Below are 20,237 nucleotides of genomic sequence, written 5' to 3' on the forward strand. Positions count from 1 at the left end.
TCTTTTGAGAATTAGATAACTATCTTACAAAAGTGCGTTCTTAACTCCAGAACCACTCTTTTTGCATAAATACCTCATTGGGCAGCTTTCTAAGTGTTATTTTCCTGAGCTCCCCCGGCCCCTCCGCAGGGGCTGCCGGGGGACTGGCAGGGAAAACTTTAGTGAGGGTACTTTTTTCTATTTTCCTTCTGTTTTGGGGGGCATACACATTATGCATAACCAAAACAATGGCTCAATTGTGTTTAAACTTTGTATTTCGATTGTTTAGGGGGGGGGAAAATCAATGTGTATGTGGCCGTTTGTAGTGAGTTCATTGCCGAAGGAGGCTGTCCACGCCCTCACCACGGGGGGGGGGGGGGGGGCAGGAGCACCCCTCCCCGCCCCTCGTCCAGGAGCAGCAGAGAATTTAAGCACAAGCCTATTTGTGAAAGAGTGTTTTGCTTGCGTGTCCTTCACTTTAGTCTTGGAATTCCTTCCCAAACGTCAGGTGTTCTGTAGCTTCCACACCAGCCTGTGTATTCATCAGTCCGACCGGTCGCCCGGGCTCCGTTCGAGGGCTGCGGCGGTCTGGCCTTCGTGTCTCCCGCGGGAGAAGTGGCGTTTCACGTGTCGTTCATTCCAGTATCTCACCTACTCACGGGGGGGGGGGGGGGGGTGCGGGGAAATATAGCAATATTTCCAGATGCTTGGGGAAGCAGTGGACACGTCTGCACCGTGACATCTGCCGTTACTCCTGTTGGCCCTTGGACACATTTAAGAGAAAGAGGCCGTACGTAGCTCTTTTTCCTTAAATGACATACACATAGACAGTTATTTTTATGCTACTCCAGTGGTCTTTTATCTTTACCTACTAGTACTCTGTGGAAAGGGTTTGTCTGCGTCATAGATTTTTCCCCAGCCTTATACTCTACCATAAGCTCCTACGTCCCCTCCCCCCTCGAGTCGGTATACTCTTGAGAGTTCTTTGGTCAAGTTGTCTTACCTGAAGATGGCCCAAACCCACGTGGAGAGGGTGGTTGGAGACAGCCGTGGCCGAGACCGCCGCGGCTGTTTCCGTCGAGCGGGGCTGAGTGTTTGCGAAGGCAGGTGTCAGAGGCCTTTCCCAAGAACTGGTGTTCCTTGGAGAAGCACTCGGCCTGGGCCCGGCCGTTACTGCCAGGGGGCATCCTGCAGGAGGCCACTCCTCTGAGCGCTGTTCCTGCCTGAGGGGCGGCGTGTGGCTGTGGGCTCTGCAGAGTGAATGCCGCCTGGATGGCTCCTGTGCCCGGCTCCCCCCTGGCACACCCCAGGACTGCTCAGCGCCAAAGGCTGCGCCCAGGCCCGGGGCCTCTGGCGGAAGGGCTCTTGGAGAAGGAGTCAGAGTTGCGTACAAGTGACCTACACGGGAGGGTCTTCCCTATGGGCCTGGATGGGTTCAATGTGACTTCTCTTTCCCTTTAAACTTGATTCAGGTTGGGAGTCCTTTCTGGTGGATCACAGCTGCCCAGATGTTGCAATTTAGTTTCATGATTCTGTAGAGAAGTGTTTTTTCTTTCATCTTCAGGATTTTTTATTTTTTTTTGCCACCAAAAGAACACATATGAACTCTGTGTCGTCGTTGCCCCACCACCACCCCCCCCCCCCCCGATTGTGACTTACCAGTGTTGACAGTTAAATCCTTAGTGTCATAGGTCCCGGCCCTCCAATACTATATCAAACACTGTTATGCACATAATGCAGCACTGTGATCTAATTTAAATAATACTTTTTTATTATTTATACTACTATATATAATATACATCCACACTTTTGCTATATAACCTAAGTGGATAACCCTCTCTTAGTTACCTGCCAAACTCGGGACTTTGGTTTCTATTGCAGTTAATGCAGTTACACAGTTGTAATGGTGTCCTCCTTTTCCCCTTTGTAACGGAATGTGTAAATCAAAGTGTATACATTGTGTGGTGTTCCTGTCTCCGGAGTTTCACGAGGATTTACACACGGCATTCAGTGTTCTGTATAGACCCGCCCACCTTTGTGACATTCACCTGTCAGCCCCTCTCCCTGCGAGAGAGCACCCGCCCGCCCTGGGGGTTCACTCCTTGTTTCCTCTCTCTCCTACTGGTCATCCTTGAATTAAGCACAGACTCATCAGCTCGGTTGCTTTATCATGAAAAAAAAAAAAAATGCGTGTGACCTTGCCATTCTTCCACAGTTCTAACAAGTGCTAGCTTCGCCGACCAAAAAAAAAAAAAATTAAGGAGGGAAAATCCGATTTTTAAAAAACCATCTTTTCACAGCCGAAACCGATGTGTGTATGGTGCTGTATCCTGCTGTCTGTCGTACTTTTGAAATCAGACCTAGGCGAGAGATCACTTCTGACTGACTGTGATGTGCTCACAAGTCCCCGTCCTGTTCGTTTCGTTAGCGTTGAAATCAAGAGTATTTGTTGGGGGTATACACAACAGTGTTTTCCACTGTGTTTCGTTTGCAAAAGCGGAGAACAGCCTTCCCTGCTTTTGCAAATAACTAATATTCCATATTGGATTCTCGACGACTTCGATATGGCGAACCTATCAAACCTAGACATTGTATTTCATCCTTTCATGACTGGCCTGAGTTCCCCGACATGCGCCCCCCCCCCCCCTTTTATTTTAAGATGAAACTTGGCACCATTGCAGTTCTGTAAACATTCAGCTTCTCCTGCAAATGTACGTGGAGGCCATCCAAGCTCCTAGCCGGTTCAGTAACCAGTTCCATGCCGTGTCATTCACTCACCACTTACACTGCCGTGGTGACAATGTGGAGGAAACAGTATCCGTGTGTGTGTGGGAAGCATTCTACACTTGTACCATTTTTTAAAAAATATATATATATATACTCTTGATTCTGTAACATTTCTGAGGTGTGTTTTTGTTTTGCAGAAAAATAACAGTGATAAAGCAATCAGAAGACCCAGAGGTTTACTCTCAAGGCTTAGGGTCGACCTTCTGACCTTTGCTGGCCAATAGACCTACATGGCCAAATTAATGTATTAGAGTCATACTTGTTCTGAAGCCAATTTTACTTTCTGTATTTTCTGTATGAAACTGCCAATGTCATGACTAGAAAGGGAGAGCCGCCGAGCAGAAGGAAGGTGGCATTCAGTTGCGTTCGCGTTCCGCAGCAGTGAGGAGGCAGGCACGATCGGCCGAACTTGAGGGACCTGATGGTGTTGCTTTGGAGGTATCCATCCTTGCGTTTCGCATTCTTCATATGTAATCATATTGCCAAAGACAAACTATTTCATCATTTATTGTAAATAACACTTTCCCCCAGACCTACCATAAAGTTTCTGTGATGTATTGTCTTCCAGTTGCAATAAAAATTACTGAGTTGCATCAATTGACGAGAAACGGCCTCGTGGTGTTGTGTGCGCTGTATCTCCACGTGCAAGTGCTGCCGAGTAGCAAGTGCATGTCTGCTTCTTACCTGTGTTCCGGTCTCAGTGGCACTAGTGGTGCCCATCTTCATGCATGCTTTCCTTTTGGTGGGAAATCACACACCTGTCTGCAAATACACACGTGGGCAGCCCGAAACGGCTCCCCTGTGGGTCCCGGGAATCCCAGCGCTCGTCTGCAGAGTTACTGGGCAGCAGGCCTTCCATCGAGGGCCTGGGAGCTTGTGGGCAAGACAGATCCACCTCTGTGGGGTTTTTTTCCCCTTCATTCGTCCCCTGAGATTGAGAGACAGACAGACATCCGCTGCTCCTGGACATGCCCTGACCAAAATCAAACCCACGATCTCCTCCTGCACTGTATGACCCTCCAACGAACCAAGCCACCGGGCCAGATCGACCTTCCATTTGGAAGCTGCCAAATAATAAACTAGACTTCAGGCCTAGAGCCTGCCGGCCTATCGCAGGGCTGAGGGTTTCTTGTGATGACTTCTCTAAGCCTTAGATTCTCACCGTCCAGGACCTCCCCAGCACCACTGAAACGCCCTCCCCGCCCAACACGCACACACCAAGAGCCAGCAAGGAGCTGAAGGGGAAGGGGAGTGGCTGGGACAAGTGCTAGGTCACAGCGCACTGTCCCCAGCCAGAGCAGTACGGAGATGTCTCACAGAGCTTCGCTGGCTCCTGGTGTGGTCGTTCTGTGTGCCCGTGTGCTCGGTAGATCTGCAGGAACTCCAGGGGAGCCAGGCTCAGCCACGACCCATCTGCTCGGCCCCATTCACTGGTTGTCCAGGATGCCCAGGCGGAGCTCCTGTGGTCGGGATGTTACCGTGAGGTCAGTGGCCACCTGGGGACCGCGTGTCTGCCAGCAATCCTGCCAATTCCATTTCCATTTCCACTGTTGGAATCACCTTCAGAACGGTGGCGTGTCCTCCTAGATCAGGGGTGGGGAACCGTTTTTCTGCCAAGAGCCATTTGGATATTTATAACATCATTCGAAGGCCATACAAAATTATCAGCTTAAAATTGAGCCTGCGATATTTGGTCAAACATTTGATGAACTCGCCCCTAATGCTTTGGCAGGCCCGACCCAATGATTCCGTGGGCCTTCTATGGCCTGCGGGCTGGACGTCCCCCACCCCTGTAAAATCTCCAAGTGGCTGGACAGGAGACACCAGTTAGAGGATCATCAGATACAGCTAAGGGAACTCGGTCAAAATGGAGCACCTCCAAAATGCTGATCTCACCTCTTGGGTACGTTGACCATCCCACCGAAAGGAGCAAAAATCTGGCCCTGGCTTGTGAAAGCCCTAAGGGAGGGAAATGCAGCTTACGTGGGGACGGAGACAAGTGAAAGAGAGAGACTTGACATAACACTGCATGACAAAGAGAAAACACTGCCACCAAGGTCAGGTCCGTTGTGTTAGCTGTTGCAGATGCTTTCCGTGAATGATTCCGATGCTACCCTCATGAGGCAGTTCACTTGTTTAATTCAAGAAGCATTCATTCAGCAGCAGCCCTCTCCCAGGGACTGCTGGGTGATGGTAACACGTGGACCAGTGTTTAAGGGCCTGAAAGCTCATGGGAGAGGAGCCTGGAGTTGCCCTGGGAGGCATGTGTTTAGGTGTCCAACTGGCAGCCCAGAACGGGTGGGGCCAGGCTTTCCGGAGCAGAGCTTCCTAAGGGCTGGGCAATGGCAGTAAGTTCCGGGTATTGCCAGGTGACTGATTGGAAAGGACAGCACTCGGTGTGTCTCTAGCTGTTTCTGTGCATGTTCAATCACTGTGTATCCACGTACCGCCCCTACCAGGTCCTCTGCCCTCATCCAAAGGCACCCCAGCCGCTGCCTCCTCCCTAACTGCTCCAATTCTTTCCCTGAAAAGAAGAAAACAAAGCAATGACCAGTGTTTCCATTTTATTAAAAACAGTTGAGTATAAATACAAAGAAAGAGAAAAAAAATCAAAGGTACTAATAAGCTCACGCTCATCAGCTGCCATGGTTTTTGTTCCAGCACGTGGGATCCTGTGGGATGCATTAGGTGGGGAACTGTGTGTCTGAAGTCCTGTGTTTCCTTCCAGCCAAACTCAAGCTCTGGACTCTGCCTTGAAGATGTAATTATTTGCTGGAGAGATGCCTCATTTGCATATTTAAATAATCTTCGTGCTCTCTAAGGTTTAGGTCATCTAGATGTAGGCGATCCCTGTATTTTTAATTTTTTTCCTGGATGATTCTAAATGGGTTGCTTTCTGAAAGGAGCAGACAACACTGTCTTCAAAAGTTGCATGAATTCTCAGGGTGGTGAGCCCTGCCCGCACCAGGTACCTCAGGTGCGTGTGGATGATGTGCTGGTGGGATGGATGGAGGTGAAGGTGCCACTAATTTCTCCTCTTGACTGCTCTGCCTGATGCAAGAACTTTTCTTCTAGAAAGTTCTGAACAAATGATCGCAGTTTCAGAGCGAGTCTAACATGACTAGAAGGCTTTTGTTTATGAGCTGAAAGCTCAGGTCTCACCCTGCTTCTCAGATGCCCTGGGAATTAGTGGCCCTACATATATACAAACGTACGTGTTCTGACCACTTTCTTCCCCTTGGGATACAAAACCAGGGGTACAGACAAGTTGTTGTGGTTTTTTAACTCAAATCTAAGTGAACAAATCCATTTATTTAATATTCATCTCTTCCCTTTGTTTTGTGTGCCTGAATGAGCCTTCTCAGAACAGTGCCTTTAAATAATGCTACTAGCCGGAGTATCTTGATTTGAGGTCATTCCTGGACATTTGGGGATACAGTACCCAAATGACTCGGGAACTGTTTTATGTCACTCCATAACAAAGTGCTTAAGGAGCATATGGCTAAACCCGCTGCAACGTACAGCCGTGTATTGAGAGGGATCGAAGAATGCTATTTCTTTTTATTTGTTACTCATTTCAAAACTGGCTTCTCAACATCTGTCATGTAGAAGAAGTACAGTGTGACGGGGGAATCTGAAAATAAGACAGTGGCTGATTCCTAATCCCTGTGGGATACAGTTTATTAAATTGGGTCATTCTATTCACATCCTAAAACTGGAAGGGACCACTGACTCCCAAAGTTGAAGTGATCTCCCCAGCATGACCCAGGTCTGGACGTAAAAAGAGGGAATTTTCCTTCCTTTGCATGGAATTATAGTCATCACAGCTATAGACTTTTGTAGTTGGCAATCCCTCATTCACACACACGCAGCCTGATGTCCTATGCCTTTTCTACAGCGACAGTGAAAGTGACACTCTTTGAAAATGGCACATAGCATTCCATTGAGTGGTGGCCTGTCCTCTTCCGCAGTTACCTTTCCATTGTTTACATTGTTCCCAGTTTCTCTCTGTTGTAAGCAATACCACACTGAACATCAATCATGTGGACATTTGCATATTTTCAACTCCTCTTCTGGTTCAATAGCCTATTTGACTATTGGAATGGAAGTATCATCAATGTAACAGCTCTTTACACTCAGGCTTTCCAAAAGGTATCCGTGCCAACAGCAACGCATGGAATCACCCATTTCATGGCACCCTTACCAGCGTGGGGATTTATTTTTCTCTTTGATTTTTGCTAGCAGGCGAACACTAGTGCTCTGTTGCTGTTTGAATTTTTATTTAATGACTGGCAAAGGTACATTTTCCCCAGGCATTTACTGGCCATTTACCTTTCCCTTTCCTGAATCAGCTGGAACTGGCTCCCCAAGAGTTCAAAAGGGAAGGAATGAGATGGTCTCCTCTCTACCAGGTTCCGGATGAGCGCTAAATGGTGCCAGGATGAGCCAACACATCGCCTGGCCTCAGGCGGTCCTTTCATCTTCAGACCCTCTAATTGTCCTTATATGGAGACAAAATCCCAGATCCTCAAGCTTTTACCTGCAGATCCACAGAAAGCCACAAAAGTGCAAAAACTAAAGCCTCTTGCATGTGGCAGCCATTGATATGTTTGAAACCAAGAATAATGTCCTCCCTAAGTCTTTTCTAGAACACAGATGCCCAAGCTCTGTCTACGGACATGTTCCTCTTCTGGGCATGTTCCAGTGTGTGCTCAGCGCTGAGAGCTGGAAATAGGTACCGTCTGACAGTGGGCAACTCTCACTTCCTCCTTTCTAGATCCTCTGTATCGACGCCTGTAACCAAAGACTAAATTCATTTTTATAGAAGTCTCATCACACCACTGATTCACATTGAACTTGCCATTAACCACCATGACTAAGCTGCAGCTGTTGATGTACTTCCAGATATTCATTTTGGATCAAAGTGCAGGACATTATACACTGAGTGGTCAGATTATTATGATCTCTGCATAATAATCTGGCCACTCAGTGTATATCCTATATAATAAAAGGCTAATATGCAAATTGTCCCCTCAACCAGGAGTTCGACCAGGAGGCAGGCCGGCCAACTACCCATGTCCCCTCCCCCTGGCGAGGCTGGCCAGACCCCACCCATGCACGAATTCATGCACCGGGCCTCGAATATATATATACACACACACACACACACATACACACACACTGAGTGGCCAGATTATTATGCGTTCAGAGATCATAATAATCTGGCCACTCCGTGTATTTATTGCTATTAAAGTCACCTCCTTAGATGCGGCCCCACTGTTCAAGGCCAGCTGAGATTAGCAGAGGGGAGAGGGTAGGAGGGTCCTGATTTTGTCATCTGAAACACTTTCTTTCCCTCCAGGTATCATGGGATCACAAATTTGAAAATGTCTTTTGTACATTGATTAAGACAAAGCTGGAGCCAGGCAACATGGTTCTGGAGACCCTCTTGTAGGCCCCGCATCCTTTAAGGGGAATCACTCAACTCGTTACAGTGCACCTGACTTTATGAAGATGGAGCCTGCATTTCTCCATCCAATCAAAGCGTGTCAAAAACATCCTTGATCTCCAGGTATAAGTCCATAGCCTTCCTTTATAAAAAAGAAAATAGAGACATACTTGATGCTAATATGAATTATGCAAATTTGAAATAAGGCAATGGAAGAGAATAAAGTTTCACTCAATGTACAAAACTTAAAAATAATGTAAATCCTACTTTATTCCTATGGGGAAATTCATCTTCACTTATGCATATTTTAAATGATAGGAGGTTTTAAGAAACATATCCCTCACATAAAAAAAGCAACCACAATTTATTCAACTATTCCATTCATTCATTCACTTACTATATCTTTTGTTTCTTTTTTATTGAATTATTGGGGCGACTTTGGTTAATAAAATTGTATAGGTTTCAGGTATATTCACTCACTATATCTTCATGTGCCCACGCTGGCTTCCTTGCCAGGAGCTTACAAACCATCTAATCTAATAATAGACAAATATGCAAATTGACCATACCTCCAACACACCCACAAACCACGCCCACAAGCCACACCCACCATCCAATCAGAGTGAGCATGCAAATTAACCCAAACCAAGATGGCTACAGCCACAGAGAGCAAGGTTTCCTAGGTAACAGAGGAAGCCAAGCTTTCCGCCTGCCCTTGCCAGGCCTAAGCCTCCACTCAGGCTACAAAGTTTCAATTATAGAAGGTAAACAAATTCAAACAAATGGCGGCAGAATGGAACTTGAGAGAGCAGGCCAGGGTTGCCACCGGCAACAGGGGAAGCAAAACTTTCCACACACCCTGGCCGGGCCCACCCACTTAAGGCTACAAAGTTTCAATTATAACCCCAACACAAATGGCTGTCAGCCTCGGAGGGAGCCCCATGCTTGGCTCCGCTCCAGGCTACAAAGTTTCAATTGTAGAAGGAAAATAAATTCCAGATACCAGGGCCTCCGCTTGGATTGCCAGGGGGCGTGGCCAGCCTGCAAACCACCACAGGCCCCTCGCTCAGGCCGCCCCACACCCCAAGGGAACCCCCACCTGATCCGGGACGCCCTTCAGGGCAAACCAGCTGGCCCCCACCCCTGTATCAGGCCTCTATCCTATCTAATAAAAGAGGAATATGCAGATTTATCATCACTGCAACACACAATATAGCTGCCCCCATGTGGTCAAAGATCCTGCCTCCATGTGGACACAAGATGGCCACCACAAGATGGCCAGCAGGAGAGGGCAGTTGGGAGGCACCCGGCCTGCAAGGGAAAGCAGTTGGGAGGCACCCGGCCTGCAAGGGAGGGCAGTTGAGAAGGTCCAAGCCTGCAAGGGAGGGCAGTTGGAGGTGATCAACCCTGCAGGAGAGGGCAGTTAGGGGTGACCAGGCTGGCAGAGGAGGAAAGTTGGGGGCAAACAGGCTGGCAGCAGAGTGGTTAGGGGGTGATCAGGCTGGCAGGCAGAAGCAGTTAGGGGCAATCAGGAAGGCAGGCAGGCAAGCAGTTGGGAGCCAGCAGTCCTGGATTGTGAGAGGGATGTCCGACTGCCCGTTTAGGCCCGATCCTGGTGGGATCCCACCGGGATCGGGCCTAAACGGGCAGTCGGACATCCCTCAAGGGGTCCCATATTGGAGAGGGTACAGGCTGGGCTGAGGGACAACCCCCCTCCGTGCACGAATTTCGTGCACCGGGCCTCTAGTTCTTGTAATAATCCAGGCAGGAACTTCGTCCAGGGTGGCATTGAGGCTGGATCTAGTTTGTTCTGTTTGCAACCAGGAAGATTCAGCATAATGCTTAGTGGTATTTCTTCGCTCTGTGTGCATGCCTAACTCCAGATCCAGCATGGAGTTAGTCTCTAAGTATAGTCAAGTGCATTTAAAATAATGGGATTCCTGAAAACAAAACAAAAAAACCAACACCTCAGAAGTTGAGTTTGGTTACATACTTTGAAATATTTGACACCTTACCCAACAGGGCATACACTATATTTTCCAGAATTTTGATAGTGTGAAAGGCTATCGCAAAACATGAAAGGATCAAGAAGAAATGAAAGAAGAAATGGATTTCACAAGTTTACAAATAGATTCTCTCCTTCATACTCCTGGTCAACCTGCACTTGTTTTTGAGCATCAGCCACAAGCCAAACCTGGTAAGTGCTGGGGACACAGATGAGAAATCTGGATCACCTCTGACATCCAGCTGTGGTGATTAACGGGTAATTGGTGTAAATGGCAGCAGTGGGTAGTCCTTCCTAGGACATAAAAACCCTGGTGGCAAAGATCTGCCCCTCCCGCCTCTCCTCTTCTCACCTCTGTCTGCTGGTGAGAAGACAGATAAGAACCTGCGTGCCGCCTGCGGACACGGCCCTCCCTCCCAGGGGTGAATGATTTCTTACTGAACAAATCCTTGTTTCTTTCTCTTCTGCACAATGTTTGAGGTTCTCAACTTATAAACAAGCCTTTATTCCCCCACCCCCACCCCGCCCTGTCGTCCCCTCCCCGCTTTCTCCCCACCCAGGCTAAACCCAAATCACTTCTTTCTGGATTTCCTATTTTGTTCACATCACTACATTCCTCCCAGGCTCTCAGGGGTCAGTCAGCCCACGGGTCAATGCCAGCCTCCGTTTTGGTAAATGATGTTTGGGGGACATAGGCATACTCATTCCTTTACAATGTTGTCTAGGCCTACTTTTGAACCATAGCAGCAAAGTTGAGTATTTGCGACAGAGACCCTATGACTCACAAAGTCTAAAATATCTACTATCCGGCCTTTCGCAGAAAAAGTTTGCTGACCCCTGTGTTACCCTAAAGCCGAGGTGGGGAACGTCTGGCCCTCGAAATCATTTGGTCTGGCCCTGTCAAGGCATTGGGGGTGAGTTAATGAAATATTTGATCAAATATAGCAGGCTAATTTTTAAGTTGATAATTTTGTATGGTCCTCGAGTGATGTTATAAATATCCAAATGGCCCTTTGCGGAAAACAAGAAGTCCCCACCCCTGCCCTAAAGTCATCCATAGTTTTTTCCTTCCTCCCTCCCTCCTTCCCTGCCTCCCTTCCTTCCTTTCTTCCTTTCTTCCTTCCTTCCTTCCTTCCTTCCTTCCTTCCTTCCTTCCTTCCTTCCTTTTTTCCTTCCTTCCTTCCTCTCTTTCTTTCTTCCTCCCTTCCTTCCTTTCTTCCTTTTCTTAACCCTCACCCAAGGATATTTTCCACTGAATACTAAAGAGAGTGGAAGGGAGGGGGAGAGACAAAAAAATGCCCATGTGTGAGAGGCACATCAATTGGTTGCCTTCCCCATGAGCCCCCACCATGGCCAGGGTTGGAGTCTGCAACTGGGTACGTGCCCTTGACCGGAATTGAATCTGGGACTCTTAACCTTGACTGGAATCGAACCTGGGACCCTTTAGTCCCCGGGTCCAGGTTCTATCCATTGAGCCAAACCTGCTAGGGCCACAATTTCTTTGATCCCTCATCCCCTCTTAGGTGTCTGAGTTTCCATCCCTGCTGGAGTAGCAACCTCTGCTCAGACCCGTGGTCGGCAAACTGCGGCTCGCGAGCCATATGCGGCTCTTTGGCCCCTTGAGTGTGGCTCTTCCACAAAATACCACGGCCTGGGCGATTCTATTTTGAAGAAGTGGCGTTAGAAGAAGTTGAAGTTTAAAAAATTTGGCTCTCAAAAGAAATTTCAATTGTTGTACTGTTGATATTTGGCTCTGTGGACTAATGAGTTTGCCGACCACTGGCTCAGACCATTATCCCCTGCCTCTCAGGTTCAGGCAGTTAGAGAACTTGTCCAATTGCTTCTCCTTTCTCCACTTGAGTCACAGTCAAGTTCAACCAAGGACAGGAGACCCTCAGGGAACTGCCTACACAGGGGGTCGAGGAGCTGAGAAGCCAAGCACAGGGACAGGAGGCAGTCCAGGGAGGAGCAAGGGCAGAAAGCCCCACCAGCCCTGGGGCTCAGGCGCCAAGGGGGAGGCAGGGTTGTTAGAAAGTGCAGCGCACAGGCCTCCCCAGCGGGGACTGGAGCCACAGACAGACGCCGCCTGGGGCAGCCAAGGTGGGAGAAACGCCCTTTCCTCCTCCCACCTTCCAATCCGCCTCGCCTCGCTTCCCACTGGACAAACCCAGCAGAAGCCGGCTGCATGAGAGCAGGACACGGGGCCATCCCCACTGCAATGCCCAGCTGGGCCGAGAGCAGCAGGCCTTGGCCCAGCACCCGGGTCCTGCCCTTCTCTTGTCTGTCCCCGCCCTCCGCTACAGGTGACCATTTCAATCATCCACCGGACACTTCCCCCTGCCTAGAACCCTCCCACGCTCCGCTCTGTGAGCTCTGGCTAAGGTCCCGGATCCTCACCATGATACATGAGCCCTTCACCTGTCCCCCAGCACCCCAGCCCCTGCCTGATCCCCCCCTCCCATGCCCCCGCTGAGCTCCAGCTGCGTGGTGAGCGGCAGTGTCTGGGATGTCCCCTGCGGCCCCTGTCCCTCTGCACAGACCATCCTCACCACCTTTCTGGAATGTCCTCTCATCCCGCAAAGCTCAGTCCCGGTGTCTCCCCTCTGTGTTCAGCTTCCGTACTGTCTGCCACCAAGGTAACGTGTTAAAATTCCTGTATTCCATCACTTTCCATGTTTTCTTGTAGCTATTGATTTCCCCGGCTGTCCGCGTCATGTTCTCCTAAAGGGCAGGCCTTTGTTCTGTACGCTTCCCTCTCCCTGGGGCCATGGTCACTTGGGTAGCGTTTCTTGGATGGACAGACGGACGGACTGCTGGAGGCACACAGTTGTTGCCTGGGTCCCAGCCCGGATGCCTGCGGGCGGGCCTGTACACTCCCGTCTCCAGAAGCAGGATGAAGGCGGAGCTGCAGATGCACCCAGGAGCCCTTGGGAACAGTGCCACCTCCCCCCTAGGACGGCCCGGGCTAGGCCTCACTCAGCCCTGTGTGGGTGGCAGGGTGAGTAGGGGGTGTTCAGCTCGGCTTGTCCAGGCCACATCCATGGCCAGGCTCTCCGTCTTCAGATGACACTGCAGCTGTGGCCAGCCAGGCGAGGGACCACCCTCCCCCCACAGCGCCCCAGACACCAAAATGTCACAGCTCCAAGGTCTCCTAGAGCATCTGGCCAAACAGAACCTGTGGGGAGGAGAGCCCCCCAACCCCACCCAGGACCCCAGGGCCTCTCCCACCTGCAGCCTAGCCTCCTCACCTGTGGCCTGGGGGAGTGGGCACAGAGAGGAGGAGGTGGGCACAGCCCGCCCCACCCCGCCCTTTGGCCAGGCCTTGGCTTCCTGCTTCCTTGGCACTGACGGGCCCCACTAGAGCCCATTTCCACGTGAAAAATCACATCACGGCGTCTCCGCACCGTCGCGCTCGTCGTGCTCGGCAAGGCTAAGTCAGATCCTCACATCGTCACTGGGGACAATCGATGCTCTTGTCCGGCTTCTAATGACAATCAATTCTCTCTCTGGCTCTTTGCTAAGTAAGTGTCATTGAGAACAATTGCATTTTGTGAACCTGGTGGCCAGCCTTGCATTTGCTGCTTCCTCCAGCTGATGAGAGTCAGAGCATCTTGTTCCTGCTGTTCCCAGTCAGTCACACAGTGTGCTCAGCTGTACAATTAATGTTCTTTCCGGTCTGTTTTTTCAGTCAATCTGGCAGCTCCATTCATCAGAAAAGGAAGTCCACCCACGGGTACGGGCTCTAAGGGGCGGGCTAGGGAAGGCCTGGGTGAGGTCTGACCCTGAGTAAATGAGGCAGAGGGGCTGGTGTCACACAGACTAGATTTCCAGTCCCAGCTCTGCTGCTTACCAGTTGTGTGACCTTGGGCGAATCACTCACCCTCTCTGAGGCTCTGTTTCAGCATTTATCAACTGGGATAATAATAGTACTGACCATGTAGGATTGGTAAGAGGAATAAATGAGATGATGCATGAGAAAGGGGGTTAATATAACATGTGTCACATCTAAGAAGCTCAATAAATTATCGTTATTGCTATTGTTATTCTTTCATCCTTCGGAGTCCCAGAACTGCATAGTCCAAACTGACTACCTGTGCTGACACTGACCAATCCAGGAGCCACTCGACATATGTGGTCGCTGTAGAGCGGTTGAAATGTAAAATCCAAATGAAGATGTGCTCTAAGTAACCTGGATTTCAAGGATTTAATTTGAAAAGGAAAGTGTAAAGTATCTCATTAATACCTTTTTAAAAAATACTTTAAAATATTGATTACATCTATAATAATAAAAGCATAATATGCTAATTAGACCAGATGGTCAAACGACCTTCTGACGTCCTTCTGGATGACCTTCCGGACGAAGCTGGGGCTGCGAGGGCTGAGGCAAGCTGCTGCAGCTGCGAGGGCCAAGCCCCTTGCATGAATTTTGTGCATCGGGCCTCTAGTGTTATAATAATACTAGAGGCCCGGTGCACGAAATTCATGCATGGGAGGGTATGTCCCTCAGCCCAGCCTGCACCCTCTCCATTCTGGGACATCCCTCTCACAATCCAGGACTGCTGGCTCCCAACTGCTCGCCTGCCTGCCTTTCTGATTGCCCCTAACCACTTCTGCCTGCCAGCCTGATTACCCCATAACCACTCCCCTGCCAGCCTGATTGATACCTAACTGCTCCCCTGCCAGCCTGATTGCCCCTAACTGCCCTCCCCTGCAGGCCTGGTCCCCCCTGCAACTGCTCTCCCCTACAGGCCTGGTCCCTCCCAACTGCCCTCCCCTGCTGGCCATCTTGTGGCAGCCATCTTGTGTCCACATGGGGGCAGCCATATTGTGTGTTGGAGTGACAGTCAATTTGCATATTACTCTTTTATTAGATAGGATTTAGACATATTGGGTTAAACAAAATATATTATTAAAATTAATAGCACCCGCTTCTTTTTACTTTTTTTAAGTGCCTGCTCCTAGAAAATTCTCAATGACATATGTGGCTCAATTTCTCTTTCTCTTGCACAGCACTGTTTAATATGAGTCACTTCCATAGAAGTCCTATCAACTAGACAAAAGTCAACAGTAACAACAGAAAGAAAACAACAAACAAACCCTCAGGAATTCCAATTTTTAATGTGTATCTCTTTAAAAAAAACCACAAACAAGCAAAATACATGTATCATTAATGCTTCTCATATTGCCTTTCCTCTCCTAATTTTCTCTCGCCCGTGTGCTATTCTCAAGTCCTTAGTTTGTCACTTCCACACCCCCAGCCAAGTACAGACAAACGGCCTCCTCATCCGCCCACAGGACCTTTTCTCTGTCCACCTCTTCACCAGCTCCACTATCGCCCTCTCTGTATTCTTCCCCCCGCCCTCCTCACAGGCCTTGTCTTCTCCTGTCTGTTCTCTGAATTAGCATCTCTGAGGAACTTGTCTCTGGATTTGGCAACTGCTCCCAAAGAGACTTCAGTGGGGCAGAGCAGACAGACTCCCATTAACCCAGGTCACAAAAGACTGATGGATAAACCAGATTGTTAACAGGTTCATTCATAAGCCAGACGGTCCCTTTCAGGGACTGTATGCGCCCTCTGCAGTCGGGGAATCCTGGCCCTGGGTCCATATTGTAGGACATGTGGGGTGTGTATTGAACAACACGAGGGGACAGCATATACACAAAGTCTGTTGTGAGGTGACATGTGCAACTTGCAGATTGCCAGGAGTAGGGTCCCTGAGACAGTGGATGAGTCAGTTTGGTGAGCTTGATATTCTGACCAAGAAGGTCTCGAGGGGGAGTTCATCAAAGCCATGGAAAAGCGGAGTGGAACTACACGGAGGCCAGAGTGCCCGGGTCCCCAGGTTCGCTGACTCCGCTCTCGGCCAGAGCTGGGTAAACAGGACAGATTCTTGTTCTCCTTCTCCAGGCTCTCGGGGGCATCTTGCTGTTCTGATGATAAGGGTTTCCTCTGTCCTGGACACAAGACATTTGATGGGTTTCATCTCAGTGATATGTCAGTTTTTCCTCCTCAGAGTACAGCCAGATTTCAGGGTTCACCCATGTCCTTGGTCACAGTTACAGGTTGAATGGTGTTCCCCCAAAATCCATCCACCGAAGTCCTAACCCCCAGTGCTTCAGAATGTGACCTGATTTGGATCTGCTGCAAGTCCAGCGTGCCCCCCCTCCACCCCCGCCCCCATCCAGACTATGCAATCCTGGGCTATTGAAATGGGTAGAAAGTTAGAGTTTCTTTCTTAGAATGTCTTTGAGGATTAAATGAGATAGTTCTGTGAAGAGTTTGCACAGTGGCTGGCAGAGAGCAGCCCTTCCATGAATGTTAGCTGTTATTACTCTTCTGTTTCTTCCGAATACCCCTCAGTCCTGTGCCCTGTGAGTCTCCGAACACCTAGGTCAGTGGTTGGCAAACTGCAGCTCGCGAGCCACATGTGGCTCTTTGGCCCCTTGGGTGTGGCTCTTCCACAAAATACCACGGCCTGGGCGAGTCTATTTTGAAGAAGTGGTGTTAAAAGAAGTTTAAGTTTAAAAAATTTGGCTCTCAAAAGAAATTTCAATCGTTGCACTGTTGATATTTGGCTCTGTTGACTAATGAGTTTGCCGACCACTGACCTAGGTCATGCAGGAATGGTGGCATAAAGCTTCAGAATGGACTCCGCATTTGAAGGGAAAGAAAAGGGCTTGGATTCAGCTTTGCCACCAACTGAGGACACTGAACCTTAGTTTTCTTATCTGTGAAATGGGAATGTAAATACCAGTCCTGCATGGCTGTCGTAAAGAAATTAATCTGTAGACAGTACCTGGCAATGAACCTGTATGCAGTGCGTGCTCAGCAAATATTTGTTGAAGCAATTCAAGAGGGAACAGCGTTTGGAACAATCTGCTGGGGCTGTGGCACCTCTCCCTGCCCTGGACACAACCCCAGCATGACTCATCACTGTTAAACCTCAAACTTGAGTCTGGCCCATTGGCACAGCCCCCTGCAGGGGTCACCCCAGGGCCACCTAGGTCTGAGCAAACAGGAAGAGTCAACAGGCGGAAAGGCGACTGGCCTTATGCCACTCTGAATGAGGCTCAGCTCCTTATTCCATGCCCAGCCAGGAATCAGTACTATTCCATGAGCCCAAATGTTTCCCTGGGCAAGGCCAGCAAGAACCCTGGGGCACTGTTGTTCTTTGTGAGAGGCTGGGCAGAACTACCGGGTGGACCAGAATGAGGGATTGTATTGCACATGAAGGTGTGTTCTCCAGGGATTTCTCCCACCCTAAAGAAGAGAGGAAGATTTTCCACTGAGAGAGAGAGAGCAGACACAGACTGGCTGCCTCAGAAATAAACTTCAACCTTACCATCAGCTGGGCAGGCCTCAGACTCCCCAGGAGAAGCTGTATTCTTGGAAGGGGCTGCAAAATTTAAACTAGACCAATCATGTTGGATGGCTGCTTTAATTTTACTACAGGTTTGTTATTTATAAGCTTATTTTATCCTGTAAAACAGCCCATGGAACTGCCTGGGACATAGTATCCCCTATTTGATAGGTGCAAGAAACTGAGGTCAAGAAAGGCAAATAATTGACTTCAGTCATTTGCTAGAGGCTGAAACAGAAGAGTCCTAGACTGAGTGGGGGATTATTATGATCTCTGAACGCATAATAATCTGGCCACTCAGTATATATATATATATATACACACACACACACACACACATTAGAGGCCCGTTGCATGAAGAGATTCATGCAATAGGCCTTCCTTCCTTTGGCTTCCAGCACCGGTTTTCCTCCGGCACCGGGGACCCAGGCCTTCGCTCTGGCCGGAGTCTGCCATCTTTGTCTTTGCTGCAGACTCTGGAGTCTGCAGTCTTGTCTTCGCTGCAGCACTCCACTCCTGTAGATCCCTTTGCCCCCTGCCCTCCCTCTCATAGCAGGCATCCTGCCCCGCGTGCCACTCTGCGCCTGGAGCAGCTGGGCGGTTGCCATCTTTGGCCTTCTAATTTGCATCCTCACTCTGATTGGCTGTGGGCATAGCAGAGGTATGGTCAATTTACATGTTTGTCTATTATCAGGTAAGAAGATATATCAGGCCCAGTGCATGAATTCGTGCATGGGTGGGGTCTGGCCAGCCTGGCCAGGGGGAGGGGACATGGGCAGTTGGCCGGCCTGCCGGCCTGCTGGTTGAACTCCTGGTTGAGGGGACAATTTGCATATTAGCCTTTTATTATATAAGATATAAACTGAGTGGCCAGATTATTATGCGTTCAGAGATCATAATAATCTGGCCACTCAGTGTATATTGTGGGCCCCAGTCCTGTGATTTCTCCACTCCAGAAAATGGACAATTTAAGTGGCAGAAGGAGAGCCTCTGATTTTTGAGGCATTTTAAAAGCAAGGAGAAAAGTCCTTTATATTCCCTCACCCAGGTACCATTTCCAGTGTTCTTCATTCCTTTTGTATAAATACACCTTTCCATCTAGTATCACTTTTCTTCTGCCCAAAGGTTTTTCTTTGACATTTCTTATAGTTCAGGCCTTCTGAAGATGAATTCTTTCAGATTTATTATGTCAGCTATGGTTTATTAAAATATCTTTCAGCTGGGTATAGACTTCTAGGTTGATGGGTTTTTCTCACTATTTTAAAGATGTGTCTCCACCGTCTCCAGACTTACATGATTTCTAATGAGAAATGTGCTGTCATCCTTTTGCTCATCTGTGCATAATGTGTATGTTTTTCTCTGGCTGTTTTTAAGGTTTTCTCTTTATCACTGGTTTTATATAATTCAATTTTCATTTGTTTTGGTGTAGTTTTTTCATGGTTCTTGTGCTTGGGATTCATAGAGCTTCTTGGATCAGTGAGTTGTTAGTTTTCTGCAAATTTGAAAATATTTCTTCAAATACTTTTTTCTGTTCTTCCCCACCCTCCTTCAGGGACTCTAATTACACCTAAATTAGGCTGCTTGATGTTGTTCCACAACTCTGCTCACTTATTTCCCAAGTCATATTTCTCTGTTTCATTTTCGATGGTTTTGACTACTATGTCTTCAAGTTGATTAATATTTTACTCTGCAAGTTTAATCTGCTGTTAATCTCATCCAGTGTATTTTTTATTGCAGACATTGTATTTTTCATCTCTAGTAGTTCACTTTGGCTCTGCTTGTATATCTTCTGTGTCTCTTCTTAGCATGTTCATGCTTTCCTCTACCATCTTGAAAATATGGAATACAGTTTAAATGACTGTTTTATCATCCTTGTTTACTGAGTATATCATTTGTGTCATGCCTTGATCTGTTTCTATTGACTGGTTTTTCGCCTTCCTTTGGTTTGTATTTTCCTGCATCTTTGTATATCTAGTAGTTTTTCTTATTGGATGCTATGTTGTTGGGTGCTGAATATTTTTGGATCCATTTAAATATACTTGAATTGGGTTCTGGGATGTAGTTAAACTGTTTTAACCTTTTTAAAAATTATTTTTATTGATTTCAGAGAGGAAGGGAGGAGAGAGAGATAGAAACATCAATGATGAGAGAGATTCATTGATTAGCTGCCTCCTGCACGCCCCCTACTGGGGATCGAGCCTGCAACCTGGGCATGTGCCCTGACTGGGAATTGAATCATGACCTCCTGGTTCACAGGTTGATGCTCAACCCCTGAGCCACACCATCTGGGCCTGTTTTAATCCTTTTGAGACTTGATTTTAAGCTTTGTTGGTTTGTACCAGAGCAGACTTTAGTCTAGGCTCTAGGGCTAATTTTCACCCACTACTGGAACAATACCCTTCTGAAGACTCTGTCTATGCCCTTTGTGTTATGGCTTTTATTTATTTATTTATTTTTCATTCTAGCTGGTGGGAACATGCTCCAAGCCCTGGGTGAGCCCCACAGATTGCTCAGCCCACTCTTTTTTTCGTTCTTTTTCCAGCCTTAGGTAGTTCGCTGGCATGCATGCACTGATCAATAGTCAATCAGGAAGAATCCCCTGTAGATCATTAGCACTATCCCTTTTTGTAGCTCTCTCCTTTCCATGCAGCTCTCT

The 20,237-nt window shown here is 48.3% G+C and overlaps 1 protein-coding gene across 1 annotated transcript in view; it reads left to right on the forward strand.

The window, feature by feature from the left end:
• FOXN3 (forkhead box N3) overlaps window positions 1–2,965 on the forward strand; it is a 361,268-nt gene extending 358,303 nt beyond the window's left edge. The window contains exon 8 of the transcript XR_008556053.1: window positions 2,904–2,965. The gene's annotated coding sequence lies outside the window, so the exon portion shown is untranslated. The remainder of the gene's footprint in view (window positions 1–2,903) is intronic.
• Window positions 2,966–20,237: the final 17,272 nt, after the last annotated feature.

The sequence above is a fragment of the Eptesicus fuscus genome, chromosome 5 (genome assembly GCF_027574615.1).
Source record: "Eptesicus fuscus isolate TK198812 chromosome 5, DD_ASM_mEF_20220401, whole genome shotgun sequence".
In the NCBI taxonomy this organism is placed as follows: domain Eukaryota; kingdom Metazoa; phylum Chordata; class Mammalia; order Chiroptera; family Vespertilionidae; genus Eptesicus; species Eptesicus fuscus.